The sequence below is a fragment of the Protopterus annectens genome, chromosome 10.part0 (genome assembly GCF_019279795.1).
Source record: "Protopterus annectens isolate FY-2018-M chromosome 10.part0, PAN1.0, whole genome shotgun sequence".
In the NCBI taxonomy this organism is placed as follows: domain Eukaryota; kingdom Metazoa; phylum Chordata; order Ceratodontiformes; family Protopteridae; genus Protopterus; species Protopterus annectens.
In genome coordinates, this window is record NC_056744.1 from 311092140 (window position 1) to 311111105 (window position 18966).

At 42.1% G+C, this 18966-nt stretch overlaps 1 protein-coding gene across 2 annotated transcripts in view; it reads right to left on the reverse strand.

Moving 5' to 3' along the window:
• PIGC (phosphatidylinositol glycan anchor biosynthesis class C) overlaps positions 1-18966 on the reverse strand; it is a 297093-nt gene that overhangs the window by 226984 nt on the left and 51143 nt on the right. The window contains exon 2 of one of the 2 annotated variants that reach the window (XM_044085183.1): positions 13739-13848. The exons of the other annotated variant lie outside the window; for it this stretch is intronic. The gene's annotated coding sequence lies outside the window, so the exon portion shown is untranslated. The remainder of the gene's footprint in view (positions 1-13738; positions 13849-18966) is intronic. 2 annotated transcript variants of the gene reach the window in all.

Here is an 18966-nt window from a genome sequence, read left to right on the forward strand (position 1 = left end):
CTCTATTTAACATGTAAAAGCAATTTGTTCTATAAATGGGAAAACCAAGAGAAAATAATTAAAAAACACAATAGAGGGTCAGATTTATGTGTTGGTAAAAACTTAGATCCTTAGTTCAACGGTTTGCATGGAGGCACAAAAGACCCAGTAGGTAGTCTTTGAAGGCAAAGAATATAAGACAGAGGTCTCCTTGAAGGAGTCTATAAGACAAACAGTATAACTGGACCAATCAGGACTGAGTATGGGGAGAGGCACAGCAGGTTACTATGTGAAAAGTAGAGTGAGGTGGAACACTGCATTGCAAACCTTGTTGCAAGGGATCCATTGCTCTCATTACGAAAGTGAAAGTGTAGGGTCCAGGTAAGCAGTCTCAAAAACTGAAGGGAAGAGGCTGATAACAGCCAGGACCATAATGAATTTCAGTAACAAAACAACTACCCAGCTGATACCAGACATCCAAATACCAAGGCATGCACTGGAGTGTCCAATGCCGGGGGGTGAAATCAGTGTGGACAGCACCTCTGGACAGACATTTTTGGTGCTGATGTCAGTAATGCCTGCTACTACTTCCAGGGGAAGCATAAACTTAGCAAAAAAATCTTCATGGCTACCACCACGCAACGTCTGAAAAGACAAAAGCCCAGAATGAGAATATAATCTATCGCTACAACAGCCATGGTGGGTGGTCTCTGAATGGAAATGACAAAGGGAAATGCTAGTCCAGTTCCATAAGTGGTCCACCAAAATGAGAGGCCCATTAAGAAGTAAATGCCGTCAGGCATCCAAGGACAGCAAACTCATCACTATTACATTCTGGGCCACCTGAAGTGACGCCAGTACAGAGATGACCAAAAGAAGTGGATGAGGAGAATTGTATGAATCCAGCTTTTGCACGTGGGTATATGATGGCATTTTACTTAATTTTATAAACTCTTTCTCCTAAAATTAGTCCACTATTGATAAAGAAGAGTGCAATGAAGATTCAGAGCACAAATGGTAACATTTTGGAGTTCCTCTCCTGTCAAAGTATTTTCCTACACACGTCTTCAGTGATATTTGGTAGTATGCAGATTACATACCTTTCTTTATTGAGAGAAAGCCCTGCATATAGTAAAACACTCCATGCAAATACTCAGGAGTTATCCATTTGCCACAAGGGCAACAGTTAGAAGTAACCATATTTAAAAAGAGATGGAAAAGCCATTAAACAAGAATCAAAATGGCACAGCAAGTGAAAAATCTGTGAGAGTTGTCAGGTAAAGCTGCTCTGTGGCTATTTTGGATTTCTTCATTTATAGTCTACACTTTTTTTTTTACCGGAAGTTAAAAAAAAATCTTGGTTAGAACTGTGACAACCCTCCAATGGACCAGTAATCAAGTAGCCTCAATTCTCACCACTTGCACCTGTGAGGGGACGTTCACTGGGAGGATAATGTGTACACACACAGTATTTCCAGATGCAGCTCTCTCCATCAAGTGCAGTTTCCCTTAAGAGCACACAGAGACAACAGTCAGTCCGGGGCTGGTTCCCCAGTAAGATTTCCCACTGGCATAGCTATAGAGTTGAGATCTCAGCTGAGTGGCCAAGCCAAGACCTCCAGCACCCTCTCTGTCCAATCAGGGCTTCGTGTCCCTGCCCAAGAAGCTGACCCACACACACACACACACACACACACACACACACACACACACACACACACACACACACACACACACGGGAAAAGCTGGCACAGGTTTACTGGCTATGCCCCCTTCTGCCCAGACTATAAGGTAGTTACCACTGCCACCAGTCACTCCTTATCAGCTACTTTAGGGCCCTTAACAAAAGGTGTCCAATTTTACTGTGTAAAATTAATAATAATACAAATGGTAGTTTGACCAAGAGCAAGGCTATTAGGAGTGGCCCAAACAGTGTCACCAAATAAATATGGAAGTACTCTCAAAACTTAAACATCTCTACACAGATCAGCCAAGATGAAAGGTTTAAATATATTTAATAATAAATCAAGACAATACTATATATTCACAGTGACATCAGAGTTCAAAACCAAAGGAAATATTTAAAATAACATTGTAGTACAGGCTCACACAAATAAAGAAAAAATATCTAAACTATGCTTCACTATATTCCTCACTGACTAAGAAAGGTACGATACCCTAGCAGCTTACTTAGAGCACGGCAAATGTGGTGAATGGTGCTTCTTGTTGTTATCAGGTCCAAGACAGAATGCTCTGTCTCACTAAGACTTCTCAAAATAATATATAAAAATATTACTGCTGGGATAGCTTGCAGGATGACATCATTTCTTGTCATCTAACTTCTAGTGCTCATGCAAACCCCCCATTGCTGGAAGCTGGCAGTATTTAGCATCTAGCTGTAAAAATACCCAGACAAAGGCTTTTGCTCAGATCTTCGACAGGTGCTGGAAGTCATAAAACAATTGCATTCCTTCATGCTTCCAAAGTAGCAATTAGTTCATTCAAAGACAATACAGACAGCTTCCTAGTACAGACTTTGTCTCTCTAGTTGCAATGAAACATCTTTATGACCAAGCCTACAAAGTAATTTAATGTCAGATATTTTTCTGAAGTTTGCTGGACTGAAGTTAACCCTCCAGTTTCCTCTGTTAATGTATACATTTAAACAGTTATAATAATGCATATACATTTCTGTTCTCTTCCAGTAGGGCACACTGAGGATACATTTTAAACACAACACTTTACAAATACTTTTCAGCACACACATCTGTACAAAGCAGATTGATATACACATGACATATAGTTCTAATACGTTTGTAACACAAGCATCTTATATAGATTAGTTTGATATACACAAATGACATACAATTATTTACAAAATTCCAGCTAGCAGTACCCCCTGTGAGGGAGTGAGCCAGTGATTTTCAGGACACTAATAGGCAGAGTCGGATTCCCACAGTCATCACCAATTGGTTGGTTTCCACTGCAGAACAAAACTTTTGCAATTTTAAACTTAGGACTATTGTACAGTTACGCAGATTTAATCCAATACAAAATCACAACAGAAGAGGACTGCTCTACCTTCACTCAGAGCCCTACAGCATCTGGGTTATGTCTACACTTGTCTACAACAGAGAGATACTCAGGCTCATAACAAATCCTGAATAACATCAACCAAGCACATAATGAAGTCCTAAAGACATTTAATAAAACAAATTATTACATCATTGCCAGGTACAAGTCTTTGCCCATGACCCCCAAGAGAGTGATGTGCACGCAAGTCAGACTGGAGAACAATTAATCCAAATACTGGATTTTAGGCATCCCTCCATTACCTGGCTAACTTACACTACTGACAATAAATAAGCTCAAAAAATTCTCAGTTCTGTAAATGCCATCTCCTTAGTCCAAAATGCCCCCTTCGCATTAGAGTGCTAACCTTTTACAGCTTGTCCTCAAACATATCCTCGGCCCATACAAGTCCTCATGTCATTTCCTCCTTGGTCACACCAGACCTTCATGCTATGACTTTCTCCTTTAAAACCCCCTTTACAATCCATGAGAACCTTGCTATACTTTGGGATTACTCAAAAACAGACTACGAACAATTCACTGACCTACAATTGCAACCTCTTCTGAAAGTTACTTTCTTTTAGACAGCTGTATTGAGGCATCTGTTCCCATCAAACAAAAATACAGTAAGTCTAAAAGTAAACCTACATTGTAGGATTCTTGTATTCGCAAATTCTACAGAGAGGAAAAAGTTCCTATACACTTATAATAAATCTTCCTTCACCCAGTATAAATGAAAGCTGGAAAACAAAACTCTAAAGCTTTCCATTAACAAGCCTAAGGACAGTTATGAACTTAAGGTCACCACCATTGAAAACAATCACAAGGCCTACTTTTCTGACATTAGTAAACTCAGAAGTAACAAATATAACTAAACAAAGGTTACATCTAATGTGTTCTACTTTGACTCTGAACCATGGTCAATAACCTAGCTAACACACTCCTTTCTAAGTTCATTCTGCTTACTCCTCCACTGTTGACCTAGGTACTTTCTGCACCATCCAAAACCAAGAAAGTACAGTTGTGTATACCTACCATAAATGTAGATGTTCGAGTGTATTCACTGTTGCAGTCATGACTGTAGGGTTCTCCCCTGCCGGCAGGCAGCCCTCGGTCGGCCAGAATCCCAAAGTCTGGGTCCAGCGTCGGCTGTTCAGCCATGCTCCCTGACATCAGAGCGCCAGGAGTACAAATCTGACAGCCGACGCCATCTTCTCCAGGTTTTCTTGCCCCAGATGTCAGGAGTCCCAAAATGAAAAAGGTCCCAAAACCTTTGCAAATACACCTCAGAAGAATGGTGAAAAGTAAAGATAAGAGGGGACAGGAGGGAGGGAAACCCAGACTGCAACAGTGAAGACACACGAACATCTACATTTATGGTAGGTGTACACAACTGTACTATGTTCATCGCGTTTCACTGTTGCAGTCATGACTGTAGGGTAGAATCCCAAAGCTGAAAGAAAGGGAGGTGGTCATAAAGAAGAAGGGGTGGCTAAAAGGCCCTGCAAGACTGCAGAGGCAAAGCCTGTCCTAGACAGAGTAGAGGGGTAGATTGTAGTGCTTAGAAAAAGTATGCACTGAACTCCAAGTTGCAGCTTCCAAAATGTCTTTGGTAGGAACTCCCCTGAGGAAGGCCGCAGAAGTGGCAGCAGCTCTGGTGGAATGAGTCCGTATACTCTCTGGGATTTGCTTTCCATGGTGTGAATAACAAAATCTGATTCCATGAGCAATCAATTTAGAAATGGTCTATTTTGAAATGGCTTTACTTTGGGAACTTGAAGCATAAGAAAAACAATTGTTCTGATTTTCTGATGTCCTTGGTTCTGTCCAGGTAAAAATGTAGTTGTCTGTGTACATCCAAAGAATGTAAGATCCTTTCCCCTTTATTTTGAGGAGTGGGGAAAAAGGTTGGCAAGTGGATAGTTTGATTTAAAGCCACTTTGGAAACCACCTTAGGCATGAAGGCAGGATTAGTCCTCAAAGATACCCTGTCTTGATGAAAAATAATATAAGGTTCCACAGCCATAAGAGCTTGTAACTCTGAAACTCTCCTGGCAGAGGTTAGGGCTAACAAGACAGCTGTTTTCCAAGATAAAAACTTGATGTCAGAAGAGGCAGCAGGCTCAAAAGGAGGCAAGGTTAGTTTTTCCAAAACATAGTTGAGATCCCAAGCAGGAATGGGAGGAGATCTAGGAGGTCTTAAGTTCTTAGCTCCTCTGAAAAACTGTCTCATGAGCTGGTGGGAAAAGATGGGAGGGTCTGTATTATAATGAGCAGAAATAGCAGAGGCATGTATCTTAATGGAAGAGAAAGAGAGACCCTTATGTAAGAGATCCGTCAAGTAAAGTAAAATTAAGGTAATGTTAGGAAGAAGAGAATCAGAATCATGAGCCTGCATCCAGGAACAAAATCTTTTCCATTTTCCTGCATAAGATTTTCTAGTGCTTGGACGTCTGGCTTCTAAAATGACATCCATAACCTGCTTGGGTAGGAAAGAAGAAATCAAAGGCCCTGGATTAACCAGGCTGCCAGGCTGAGAGTTCTGACATGAGAGTGTAGAACCTGACCCTGATGTTGGGACAGAAGGTTCGGAGACTGAGGTAAAACCCAAGGGGGCTCCAGACATAGGTTTTTTAGAGTAGGATACCAAAACTGCCGAGGCCAATTTGGAGCCAGCAAGATTATCATCTTGGGCTTGTCCTGTTTTATCTTCAATAAGACCCGTGGAAGAAGAGGAAGAGGCGGAAAGGCATATCCCGAGAGGTTCCTCCAACTGAATGACAGGGCATCCACTTTCCAAGCCTCTCTGTGGAAAGAACTGGTGCAAAAATTCTGTAGTTGATGATTGAGATGGGATGCAAAGAGGTCTATGTGAGGACATCCCCAGACTGCTGTTATCATCCTGAATATTTTGGTGTCCAGCATCCACTCGTGTGGATCCGAAAGGTTTCTGCTCAGACTGTCTGCCAGGAAGTTTTGTTTCCCTGGTAGAAACTGAGCTTGAAGATCCAGATTGCAAGCTAGAGCTGTGTTCCATAGATCCATGGCTAGTCTGCAAAGGGGGTAGGAATGAGATCCCCCTTGCCTGTTTATGTACTACATAACTGTGGTGTTGTCTGTCCGTATTAGTCGTTGTCCTGGTTGTAAAAGATTCCTGAAGGCCAACAGAGCTTTCTGAACGGCTAACATTTCCTTTAAATTGATATGCAGGTGCTTCTGATCCTTTGTCCAAAGGCCCTGCAGACAGTTGCCCTGAAAATGGACTCCCCAAGCATAATCTGAGGCGTCCGTGGTTAGAATCTGAGTGGCAGGAGGCAGACGGAAGGGTTTCCCTTTGTTTAGAGCACATGCCCTGGACCACCAAAGAAATTCCTTTTGAAGGCAAGGAAGGACGGAGATCAGTATGTCTAAACTGTGGCAATGCTGAGACCATACACTTTTTAGGTACCACTGTATTTTCCTCATGTGTAGTCTTGCATATGCTACGAGAAGGATACAGGAGGCCATGTAACCCAAAGCCTGCAGGAATTTCCTTGCAGATAGTTGAGTTAAAGTTGCCAAGTTTTTCAAAGTTGAAGCCAGCTGTAATTGTTTTTCGGATGTCAGAAATGCCATCTGGGTTGTGGTGTTTAGAAGAGCACCCAGAAAAGTTATCTGTTGTGATGGTGTCAAATTGGACTTTTTTATGTTTACAGAGAATCCCAGGAACTTGAGGAGGTCCTGTACAAATTCTAGATGCTGGAGTAAGACATCCTTGCTGTCTGCCTGAATTAGACAATCGTCCAGATAAGGGTAAATTTGAATTCCCTTGAGTCTGCAGTAAACTACTACTGGAGCCAGGCATTTGGTGAAGACCCTGGGCGCAGTAGATAATCCAAAGGGCAGCGCAGAGAATTGAAAGTGCCTCGATCCGGCTATGAACCTGAGGTATTTTCTGCGATCCTGCCTGATGGGAATGTGTAAATATGCCTCCTTTAAATCCAAAGTTACCATCCATGCATTTTTGGATAGCATTGGAAGTAGCTGCTGTAGAGTAAGCATCTTGAATTTTGGAATCTCTAGAAAGGTGTTCAAGACCGACAGATCCAGAATGGGTCTCCATGAATTTTGCTTCCTTGGGACTAGAAAGAGCCTTGAATAAAACCCTTTTCCCCTCTTTGAAAGAGGAACCAGTTCTATGGCATTCATAGCCAAAAGAGCTTCCACCTGGTTTAAGGCCTCCGTCCATTGATAGGTTCATAGGTTTATACTAGGCTATATGCCCTAAGGCATTTATAAGCCTAGCCCAAAGTTATGTGGCTTACGCCACCCCTTATGTTAGAAATAATGTGCCCATTAGTTTGTTGTGCCTCTGTCCAGCAGTGACACAGAGATGATTCCCGGGGTAAACCTACGATCTCCCATCCACCGGTCAAGATTTCTCTTGAACAGAGCCAGCGAGGTGCTCTGCCTCACATGGACCGGGATTTTATTCCACAGCATGGGGAGTCTCTGAGTGATAAATCTATCCCTCCAGCACGTCCTATTTATATCCGTGCTAAGGTTTAAGTCACTTGCTCTAGTGGTTCTGGTGGATTTGGATTTTTTGAGGTGGAGCATGTCCATTAATTCCGGGTTGGTCATGGCCTTGTATGTCAGGCACAGGTCACCTCTGAGCAGGCGGTATGCAACTGAATAGAGTTGGAGTTTCTTCAGTCTGGCAGTATATGACAGGTTTTGGAGTCCCTTTCTCCTTTTGGTGAGGAACCTTTGGGGTCTCTCCAATTGCTGCAGGTGTCGGGTGAGATACATCCCGAATGGGGCATTGTACTCGATCATTGGTCTGATAAGTGAAGAGTTCAGGGGAACAATGACCTCACTTGATCTGGATGTGAATCCCTTCATGATCAGATGGGCAATGTAGAAGGTCTTTCGAACCACTTTAGCAACGTGAGTGTCAAACGAGAGGCCACTGTCAACCTGGGTACCCAGGTCCCCAACCTCTTCTGTGCTTAGTGGGTTGTCATCTATATGGTAGCTTGGGGTTACCTTGTTTTTCCCAAAGGGTATGACTATACACTTTTTTGCGTTTAACTTCAGGCCATGGCTCTGGCACCAGCTATCAGTTTCCGTGAGACCCCTCTGAAGGATGTCTGTGTCCGATGTACTATCCACTATGGCACCCAGTTTGCAGTCATCCGCAAACTTTGTCAGCCATAGTCCTCCTATGTTTGCCTGTACTTCTGAGAAGTAGATGCCGAACAATAGGGGACCAAGGACTGAGCCCTGTGGGACACCACTTGTAACCGGCTTGGAGTCTGACATGGCTCCAGCAACTCTAACCCTGTGGGTTCTGTCCTTTAGCCAGTTTGCAACCCATCTTGTGACATATGGGTTTACATTTAAGCTGGTAAGTTTCTCTATGATACCCGAGTGAGGTATTGTGTAGAAAGCTTTTGCAAGGTCAAGGTAGGCTGTATGGACTGCCTTTCCCTCATCAATGGCCTTGGTAACTGTTTCGAAGAAGTCAACCAAGTTCAAAAGGCAAGATCTGCCCTTGACAAAGCCAAACTGGGTTGGATCCAAGGTCTGCAAGTCCCCTATGTCCTTGTTTATGAGTTCCATTATGATCCTCTCCATAGCTTTGCAGACCAGGCTTGTTAAGCTTATGGGGCGGTAATTACCAGGGTCCGTAGAGGCACCGCCTTTGTGGAGTGGGACCACAGTTGCCGTATGCCACTCCTTGGGCACATGTCCTGTGGTAAGGCTAAGATTAAACAGCTGCCTTATGTGCGGGTTTAGTTCTTCATTGAGTTCATGTAGCACACAGCCGGGGACACCATCCGGTCCCATTGATGCTGTGTTTTTAGCTTTAGAGAGAGCAGCTTTCACCTGCGCATTTGAGATGTCTGGGAGGCTACACTCTGTTGGGATAGTTCTCTCTCCTTTTGGGGGGGAGAGGGGGGTGAAGTTTGCGCTGAACCTGTCTGCCAATATGTTGGCAATGTCTGTGGGTTCACTGATTTTTGTATCATTGTGGACTAATTCTGAGCATATCTGGGAGTTTCCACCCAGGTTTCTGACATAGCTGAAGAAGGCCTTATGATTGTCTTTTGAATCTATGGCAATTTTTTTCTCAAAGTTTGCCTTGGATGATTTTATGAGGGACCGTAGTTTCTTGCTAGTACTGATCAAAGATGCCTTCCCTTTTTGGGATTTTGCTCTGTCATGTAATAGCTTTCTCCTCTTATTGTAAAGTTTGTTTATGGCTGGGGTCCACCAGACTGGACGTTTGCCCCTAGGGGTGGAAGCAGTCCACTGTCTTGGTCTATAAGCAGCTTGTGATTGAGGCCTCCCCTCTGGAACGTCTATACCTTCCCCTCTGAGGCCTGTCTGAAGTGGGAAAGGACCAATATTTCGAAGGCCAATTCCTGCTAAATCTAGGAGGCTGTACTTGTAAGAAACCTTTAACTGTTTACATTGATTTTGCCTTATCCTCCATCTTTTTAATCACCTCTTCAGCTTTCGATCCAAACAAAACATTAGGCTGAACAGGAGCATCCAATAATTTTGCCTTTACCTGTTCAGGTAAATTTTGTTCCTTTAGCCATGCATGCCTCCTAATGACTGTGCCAGAGGCCGCAGCCCTACAAGAAGCCGCCAAGGCATCAAATCCACAGTGCAAACCATGCTTCCCAACCTGTTCAGTGGCATGCAATAAGTCATGTAATTCCTTATCCTCTGCACAGGCAGAAATGGAAGTAAGCTTTTGTTTTAAGACAGACAACAGAAATTGCTGGTATTTGAACATATGAAACTGACAGTTTAAAGCCCTAACGGACAAAGTAGCACAAGTGCACACCTTTTTGCCCCATCTTTCTAAGGATCGAGAATCCTTTTCAGTAGGAGTAGGATTTTTGGCAGAAGCGGCCTTAGCCCCCTTAGGACCCTGAGAAATGGTTTCAGGGTCAGCAGAAGGGTTCCAGTATAAAAACTGATGGGAATCAGGAACCCTGTAATATCCATCAGGTTTCACAGGAGCAGGAGGAAAAGAGTCAGGGGTTAATTTAGCCTCCGAAAAGGCATCATCCACAATATCCAAAACAGGAGGAATAGCCAGGGGTCTATGTTGGAGAAGAAGAAGGAATTCCCTCAGCCTTTTCTTGGATTCCGAATACTCCTGTCCTTCCCAGTGGAAATGTTCCCTCATTTCATGCAAAGTTTCCCCAAAAGAGAAATCCTCAGGGGGAGAAGCTGAAGGAATGGATTCTTCAGCATCAGAATCCTCATAAGGAGGGAAAGAATATTCCTGATCAGAAGAAGAAACTGAGGAAACAGAAGCCTGATCAGAGCAATCATAATAAACATCCTGCCTTGGCCTTTTGTCTGGAGGGGGATGAGAACCCCTACTCATAGTAAGTAAATCATCCGCCATCTTGAGTAACTGTTTCTGTGACTTGGGAGCCGGTTCAAAAGAAGCCTGTGTAGAAGTCTTTGATTTTGAAGGAGTCTTTGCCTTTGTCTTTGGCTTTGCCTTTATTAGTAGCTGAGTAGGCCTGAAAACCCCTTCGGAAGCCGGTACCTGCACAGCGGCTTGGGACCCATCCGAAGGAGCATTGTCCGATGGTCCTGCAACAGAAATATTTAAAGGCCTGGTTGGCTCCTCATGAGAGTCCGTTTTGGCCGTCGGTTCTGAAATGGCCGATGACAGGGGCTGCAAAAGTGCCTCACTGACGACGGCCGAACCTGAAGCTGGCTCCTCTTGTGCGCTATCATCAGATTTGGGCCTCGGAGGCCTATCTTTATCCTTGCGACGTTTATGAACTCCGGTAGCCGGGACCGTATCCGACGACATTTTGTAGTTAAAGCGCCTACCGAAGTAATGAAAAGCAAAATCGTACCTTCGCTTAATTGTACGTTGATTGAATCTAGCACAAAACTGACAACTAGCTACGTTGTGGTCAGGGCCCAAGCAAGGAATACAGTAAGAATGAAAATCCTTATGAGGTATTTGCTTCCCACATGAAATACAATTATTAATTTTTTCTGACATCGGAGTGGAGCAAGAAAAAAAAGTTTCCCCAACGGGGTACTTAGCTTTGAGTGGAGAAGAAGTATATCAGTAAAATTCGTCAGGAGTCCGCCGACCGGCAAATGCAAACTGCTATCACCGCACGGCAAGAAAGACTGGAGAAGATGGCGTCGGCTGTCAGCTTTGTACTCCTGGTGCTCTGACATCAGGGAGCGTGGCTGAACAGCTGACGCCGGACCCAGACTTTGGGATTCTGGCCGACCGAGGGCTGCCTGCCGGCAGGGGAGATCCCTACAGTCATGACTGCAACAGTGAAACACGATGAACATCGTTAGTTCCACAGGCCTCCATGACACTCCCAGTTATCTGTTGAGATGTGTTGAGCATTATTTAGCCCAATTCCTTTTTAACTTTTCAGTCTATGCCTCAACACAGGTTATGTACCAGATGGACAGAGGACAGCCACCACGCTGCTTCTCCATTAAGGCAATAAAACAAATTATTCTGTAAATTATAGGCCTGTTGGCCTCACTACTATTATTTGTAAATTAAAGGACTAACAATTGTTGAGGTAATTAACAATGATGTAGGAGATCTTTAGTACCTAGTAGCTGTCATAACATATAACCCTTATGTACTTTAAATAAAATTTATAATGATGTGGTACCTCTTATTTGTTTATAGGAAGGCCAGGAACATTAGAACATTAGAAGTTGTGTTGAATTTAAACCTAGACCATGTGAGAAAAGCACTAAAAGATGTGAAACTAATTGTACATTTTGTATATTTATACAGCAAGGTGATAGTTTTTATTGCCCTTATTTAAAGAAGATCATTAAAACCAGTGCAGGGGGGTGACTGTAACACTAAAAAAGTAATTTACAGGGCACAGTGCAATGAATGTGATGCATTCTATGTGGGCAAGACTTTAAATAAACTCAAGCGTAGGATTTCATGTCATCTGTCAGAAATCCGCTCTGGATGTAAAAATAATGCACTAGCCAAACACCTTTCTCTTCATAAAAGAAACACAGGTTTTAAGTTCCAGATTCTGGATCGCATAGACATGGGTGATCTTGAAGGAGACATCCCGAATATTCTGGAGAAACATGAACTCATGTGGCAATTAAAGCCGAACTCTTTTAGGAAGCCTGGACTAAACTACTACTGTTCAATTAAAAGTGCACTGGAACTTAGAAAATTGCCACATTATTTACATGACTAATTGTATTTTATTTTATTCTACAAACTGGTTTTAAATACCATTTTAAATCAGTTGAAATTTAAGTGTACATTTTGTTTCCATCATCCTACATGCATTTTTTTTTTCCACTTTATTCAAAATGATGTGTAATAACAATACTAACTAATTATACAATTATATAAGTTTTTAGGGTTCTTGTACACAGACCTGAAGAAGTCTAGAAGGACAAAAGCGATCTTTGTTAACAATAGGTTATGAAAATAGAAATTGATTTTTACACGCAAAATGTATATGTATATATTTATATATATTTTTGATTGCCAAATGAATTAAGGTTGATATATTTCCAGCCATGTAGTATATTGTCTTGGATAAAATCACAGACTTAATAATCTACTTAATAATTTGGTTAAATAATTATTACTCTATTTTTGTTTTACTTGGATCGCTTGTCTGTGTACTTAATAAAGGATTTTCAACTGGAAACTGACTTCCTGCCTTGCTTGGATTACTTTTGAATACTTAGTAATGCTGTACAATTATATATTTTCTATTATTACTTTTTGACTTGACGAGTTTACTTTTGCTACTTCTACTACTATTGTCTGATCTGATTAATATACAGTGATTAACTAGAAATATATGGACTGAAAATCTTCCACACAGAGAAGTTTCTTACACTGCTTTGTTTTTAGACCCACTACACTTTAGTGGGTTGTTTTGAGACTTCGGGGATACCACGGAGATTACTTGTTTTTTGTATATAAAACAAGTCTGACAAGGCATCATAAGTGCATCCACACTGAGCAAAAGTAATTCAAATGTACAGCATGTGGCAAGGATTTTAATTACAAAGAGGACTTGGTGAAGCATCAGCGTTGCATGAAAGGCCAATTACACATTAAATTAATATACGGTGAGACATTTGCACAGAAGGCTATTGTGTTAGAACCTACAGACAAAAACAAGTTCTTCCCATGTCCTAAATGTGGCAAACGGTTTACAAAGAAGTCCACTGTGGAAAGCTGTGTGTTAATTCACACTGGTAAAAAAACCCTTTAGATGCATCACATGTGGCATAGGTTTTATACATAAATCAAGTCTGAAAAACCATCACCACGTTACTCACTTAGGAGTGAAACCTTACAAATGTACCGCATGTGGCAAGAGTTTTATGAACAAGTATAACTTTCTGAGGCATAAGAGTACCAAAGTGGACAAAAACATCTGTGATTCAGTCCGTAGCAAGACACTCTCACAGAAGCATTGCTTGATAAAACAGAGAAAAAGAATCCTCCAAGTGAACATAAATTCTACCCATGCACCACATGTGGCAAAAACTTTAAACATAAGTGCATTATGGAAACCCATTGGTTAGTTCACACTGGCGATAGACCCTTTCGATGCACCACATGTGACATAGGTTTTGTATATAAAACAAGTCTAACAAGGCATAATAAGATTTTACATACCGAGCAGAGTTTGTTCCAATGCACCACATGTGGCAAGGGTTTAGGTACATGTCTCCAAGGAGACAATCTGATTGAGAGAAACCGGCTACAGTCTGTTGAAGAGTGATTGGCTAAGGAAAAAAAAAGAAAAGAGAAATTAGTTAGAAGATTATGTTCTCTGAAGGCATTCAGGGGTTTCCCCAAAGTAGATAATGTTCTCTAAAAGCATTCAGGGGCTTTCCCAAGGTAGTTAATGTTCGCTGAAAACATTCAGGGTTTTCCCAGCTGGGTGAGCTATACAGATAAGACAAAACCAAAACCAATAAGCACTTAGGAGAAGCACAGGCTGCACCATGGGTCTTGGCATGGACTTTTCTTTTAAGTTAACTCAAGTGTGTGGGTGTAAGTTTGGGACCTTTGTTCCTATTAGGAAGATAAAACTTCAATATTTGAAGGTGTACATACTTTTGTTTGTTTGTATTAAGTTAATAGGTTTTAAGGGGGATATTTTTTGAGGACTTTCCATAAAACAAAAAGTTCTGTAAGGCATGACATAGGATCAAATGTATATAACAAGAAACAACAGTAGCTAGGGTCCACCGACCCCCCCCCCAGCTAGGGTCAAACAAAAACAAACTTCTCCAAAGCTGATTACAACCTCCTGAGGGAAGGTATAAACAGCTTCACAGCCACCCCCCCCCCCATAGGAACGGTCAGATATGTCCAAACCTACACCAAAGTACTACATAAGCAATTATATAGCTGCCTGGAATCAGGAATACCCAACAGGACAAAATCCTCCTCCTCAAGAAAGAGTAAACCTGTCTGGTGGACATCTGCAATAAATAAACTCCGTAATAAAAGTAAAAAAAATTGTTGTCCAGGACCAAGAAGGTGTGGGTGCCTAATTGGAAGCAACGTCTCCTTATCCTGAACAAGCATATAAGAGCACTAGTGAAATCCTCCAAAGCAAATACAGTCCAAACTGGCCACATCTACTAAAGACAATCATAAGACCTTCTTCACATGTTTGCAATCTCAAGGGAAGCACCCAGATCTGCTCAGAACTGGTGGTCAAAGTCACCACATACACAAATGCTGTAGATATAACCAACTTGCTGGCAGACAGGTTCAGTGAAAACTTCACCCTTCTTTGTTCCCCCCAATCAGTAAAGCAGGACATCCCAGTAACTGCCCCCCCTTATTTCTGGATATCAGGTCATCAATGCCCTCTCAAAGGCAAAAAATACAACCTCCATGAGACCCAACAACATCTCAGGCTGCGTCCTAAATGAACGCAGGCAGGAGCTTGCAGCATCATTAGGCACCCTACTCAACCAAAGCCTGAGTACCGGGCTTCATCCCAGCTGAGTGGAGGACAGCCACTGTCATCCCTTTGCACAAAGGTGGAGCATCCACCGATCCAGGAAATTATAGACCAATCAGCCTAACTAGCCTGATCTGCAAATCCATGGAGCAGATTATCATAGACCTGATTAACAAGGACATTGGCAACCTCTAGACATTCGATACTGCACAGTCTGGTTTCATCAAGGGGAGGTCATGCCTGTTAAAATTGGTCGACCTCTTTGAGGCAGTCACCAAGGCCATGGACGAGGGGAAGATGGTGCACACCGCCTACCTTGATCTGGCCAAAGCCTTCGATACTATTCCCCACTCAGGTACAATAGATAAACCCTCTCAACTAGGCATCAATCAACTAGGCATCAATCCATATGTTACCAGATGGGGAGCAAACTGGCTCACTGATAAAACCCACCTAGTCAAAATAGGGGAAGCCACCTCAAGCAGTAGAATCGTAATGACTGGTGTACCCCAGGGATCAGTCTTGGGGCCTCTGCTGTTTGGCATATATTTTTCTGAGGTTAGGGCCTAAAACAGTGATCTATAGCAGACCAAGTTTGCAGATGACTGCAAGCTGGGTGCTGTCATCAATTCCCCTAGTGATGTGGACATCCTGCAAGAGGGTCTCACCCGAACAAATGACTGGTGCCAGAAACATGGCCTCAAACTGAATGCCAAAAATGCATCATCGTCCCATTTGGGGAGAGTGATGTCCCCACAAATTATCACATTGATAATAAGGTCCTAAACATGCAATCAGTCATGAAGGACATGGGCACCTACGTTGATAAACTGACTTTTGACCACCATATTGCCTCCGGTGTACAGAAAGCTTTCTATATGGCCCACCTCATTAGTAAGGGTATTTCATCCAGGGACAAGGTGGTCATAACATCCCTGTAATCTTCCCTTATAAGACCAATTACTGAGTACAATGCTCCTTTCGGCATGTACCTCACAAAGCACATGCAGCAGCTGGATAGACCACAGAGGTTCCTCACCAGAAGAATCCAGGGCCTCAAATATCTACCCTACACAGACAAGCTAAAGGCCTTGTCCCTCTACTCATTCTCCTACAGACTTCTCAGAGGTGACCTCTGTCTGGCATACAAAGCAATCTCAGACTCCGCCCTGATGGGACTGCTGCATATCCACAAGTCAAGCTCCACTCGAGTAACCCGCACATTAGACCTCAACCTGGTCTGTGACATCAATATGACTTGCTGGCAGGACAAATGTGTGTCCCAGAGACACCCCATTTTGTGGAACAGACTCCCACTCCATTAGAAGCAGGAGTACCTCATTAGCCATTTTTAAGCACAACCTGGATAACTGGATGGGGAACAGAAAATACACCCCTAGGATTCCACCTATGCCCCTGCTGGACAGTGGCATAGGGTGCTGACTTGCTGGAACATGGGCTAAATTCTTGGCTAGGCTTGTTAGGGCCTCAGGGCCAATAGTCTAGTAACTTCCTGTGATCCAATAAAAAGTTCAACCTGCCAAACAGTATATACATGTAACACAAAAGCTGGAACTAGACATTTAACAAAAAAGGTGTCATACATAAAAGATGGAAATAATAACTTTTTAATACAATGATGATTTATTTAATGTTTTTAAAGGGCCTTACGGATAAATACTAACAAGAAAGAGTAGTGAACAATATTAAAAATGCAGAGTGCAAATAGCTATGTTACAGGAGACACACTTGAAAAGGACTGAACGTGAATTTGATAAAGAAAGGTTTTCAGGATGATTATTCAGCAGAATACCTGGGACAAAGGTAAACAGGAGTACTTATATTAATTGCTAGAGGAGCTCCAATAGTGATAGAAGAAGATAAAAAAAAAGGATAAAGATAACGGCAGATTTATAGTGCTAAGGGGCTACTGGCAAGGAAGGAGGATTACACTGGCATGTATTTACATTCCACCTAAAAGTGCTATAATGGGACTTAAGAAAATTCTGGAAGAAATCAGTTTTCAGCAAGGAATATTACTTACTGGTGGGGACTGGAATTTGATTTGCAGTAGTGAAGATGTGCCTGGGGGCCCAGAAGGGAAAATATAACAAAGATGGGTAGATTTTTGAAGAAATTTATGAAAACATTTGGCATGGAAGATGTGAATTCAGTAATAGGAGTTCAGAGTGAATTTACATATTATCCCCCAAGATATAAAATCTGGGCTAGGCTAAACAAAATTTACATTTCACAGGAACACGTGCATTTAAATGAAGGCCTTGCTACACACCCAATAACCATTTTTAATCATGCGCCAATGTTTGTTATCTTTTCGGCTTTTCCCGGTAAGGGGTCGCCACAACAGAACTCTGGTCTGCCAATGATTGGCAGTCGATTTTTATGGTGCCGAGTTGCCAGCCCGACGCCCAACCTTCAGCTAAGGCATGCCCATTCACGCATGTCTTTCGGAGGCCACTCGACCGCAGGGAGGACATGCAGACTCCACACAGAAGGCACTCCCCGCACACTAGCTGAGAATCAAACGGGAGAACCTCTTGCTGTGAGGCAACAACATAACCGTAATCATGCGCCAATAATAACTAAAATAAAAACACAGGGTAATGAAATAAAAATGAGACACTGGTGCTTTCCCATCTATATGTTGGAAAAGAGAGGGATTTAAGGAACAGGTAGTGGAGATTATTCAGGAGCTGTTACAGAGGATAGAAATTTCTTCTGAAAATATAGCTATGGAGAGGGATAAAATTAAGGTGGAATTTAAAAATAGGGTGGAAATAAGAAAGGGAGCTATAGTTAAGAAGTAACAAGAATTATTTAGAGGGACTGACACATGTTAAAGTATTGCAGAATAGAGGGATCTCACAGAACAAGAAGAGGAGCAACTGTAGAATGCTAACAGAAAATAAGGGATTACCTTGATAATATGCATGAGTTGAGAAAGAGTGCTGTTAAGCAACTGTTTTTTGATAACAACACTAGAGCACAAAAACTTTTAGGACGACTCAGGCAACAGAAAGTAGAAAGGACCATCATTAAACTTAGGGAGCCTATAACAAAGAAGGTAACAACAGATCCTGTAGAGGTATTAGAAATATTTCGGAAATTCTATGAGCATCTCTATAAAGCAGATAAATATAAAAACCAAGAAAAAATACAAATTGAAATGTTTATGGAATAATTAAATATGCCAAGGTTAGAGGTAAATGAGGCTCAATTACTAACAGGATAGGAGGAGATGAGATAAAAATTGTGATGTATAACTAATCTACAGGAAAGTCCCCAGGAGTAGATAGTATTCCTGTGGAAGTTTGGAAGCTAGGAGGAAAAAAGATCTGGAAGGTTTTGTTAACAGTAACTTAAGAGGAGGAGAAGTACCACTGACCTGGAAGAAGGCGGTGGTAACGGTAATACCTAAAGAGGGTAAAAATCCATCAGATCCAGCTTCATACAGGCCCATTTCAATACTAAACAATGATTATTAAGTGTTCATGTCTATAATGGCTAAAAGAATGGCAAAATAATGCCAAAACTGATAGATAACACAACATTAACAGAACACTGATGATACAGAGGAAAGCAGAATCTTAGAAAATACCACTGTCTGTGGGTCTTGATGCAGAGAAAGCGTTTGACAGAGTAACCTGGGACTTTATGAGCAGGGCAATGGAAGCAATTGCCTTTTCTGAAAAATAAAAGATTGATTACGAGAATATATGAGGATCGGAGGTGAAAATTAGAGTGGGTGGGGTCCTCTCTGATGATTTCTGCTTGAGCAGAGGAACCAGGCAGGGATGTCCTCTTTCCCCTTTATTTGCATTATATTTAGAACCACTGGCAAAGAAAATAAGACATTCAGAATTTCAAGGATATATTTGGTGTGGTAGTGAAGAAAAGCTGG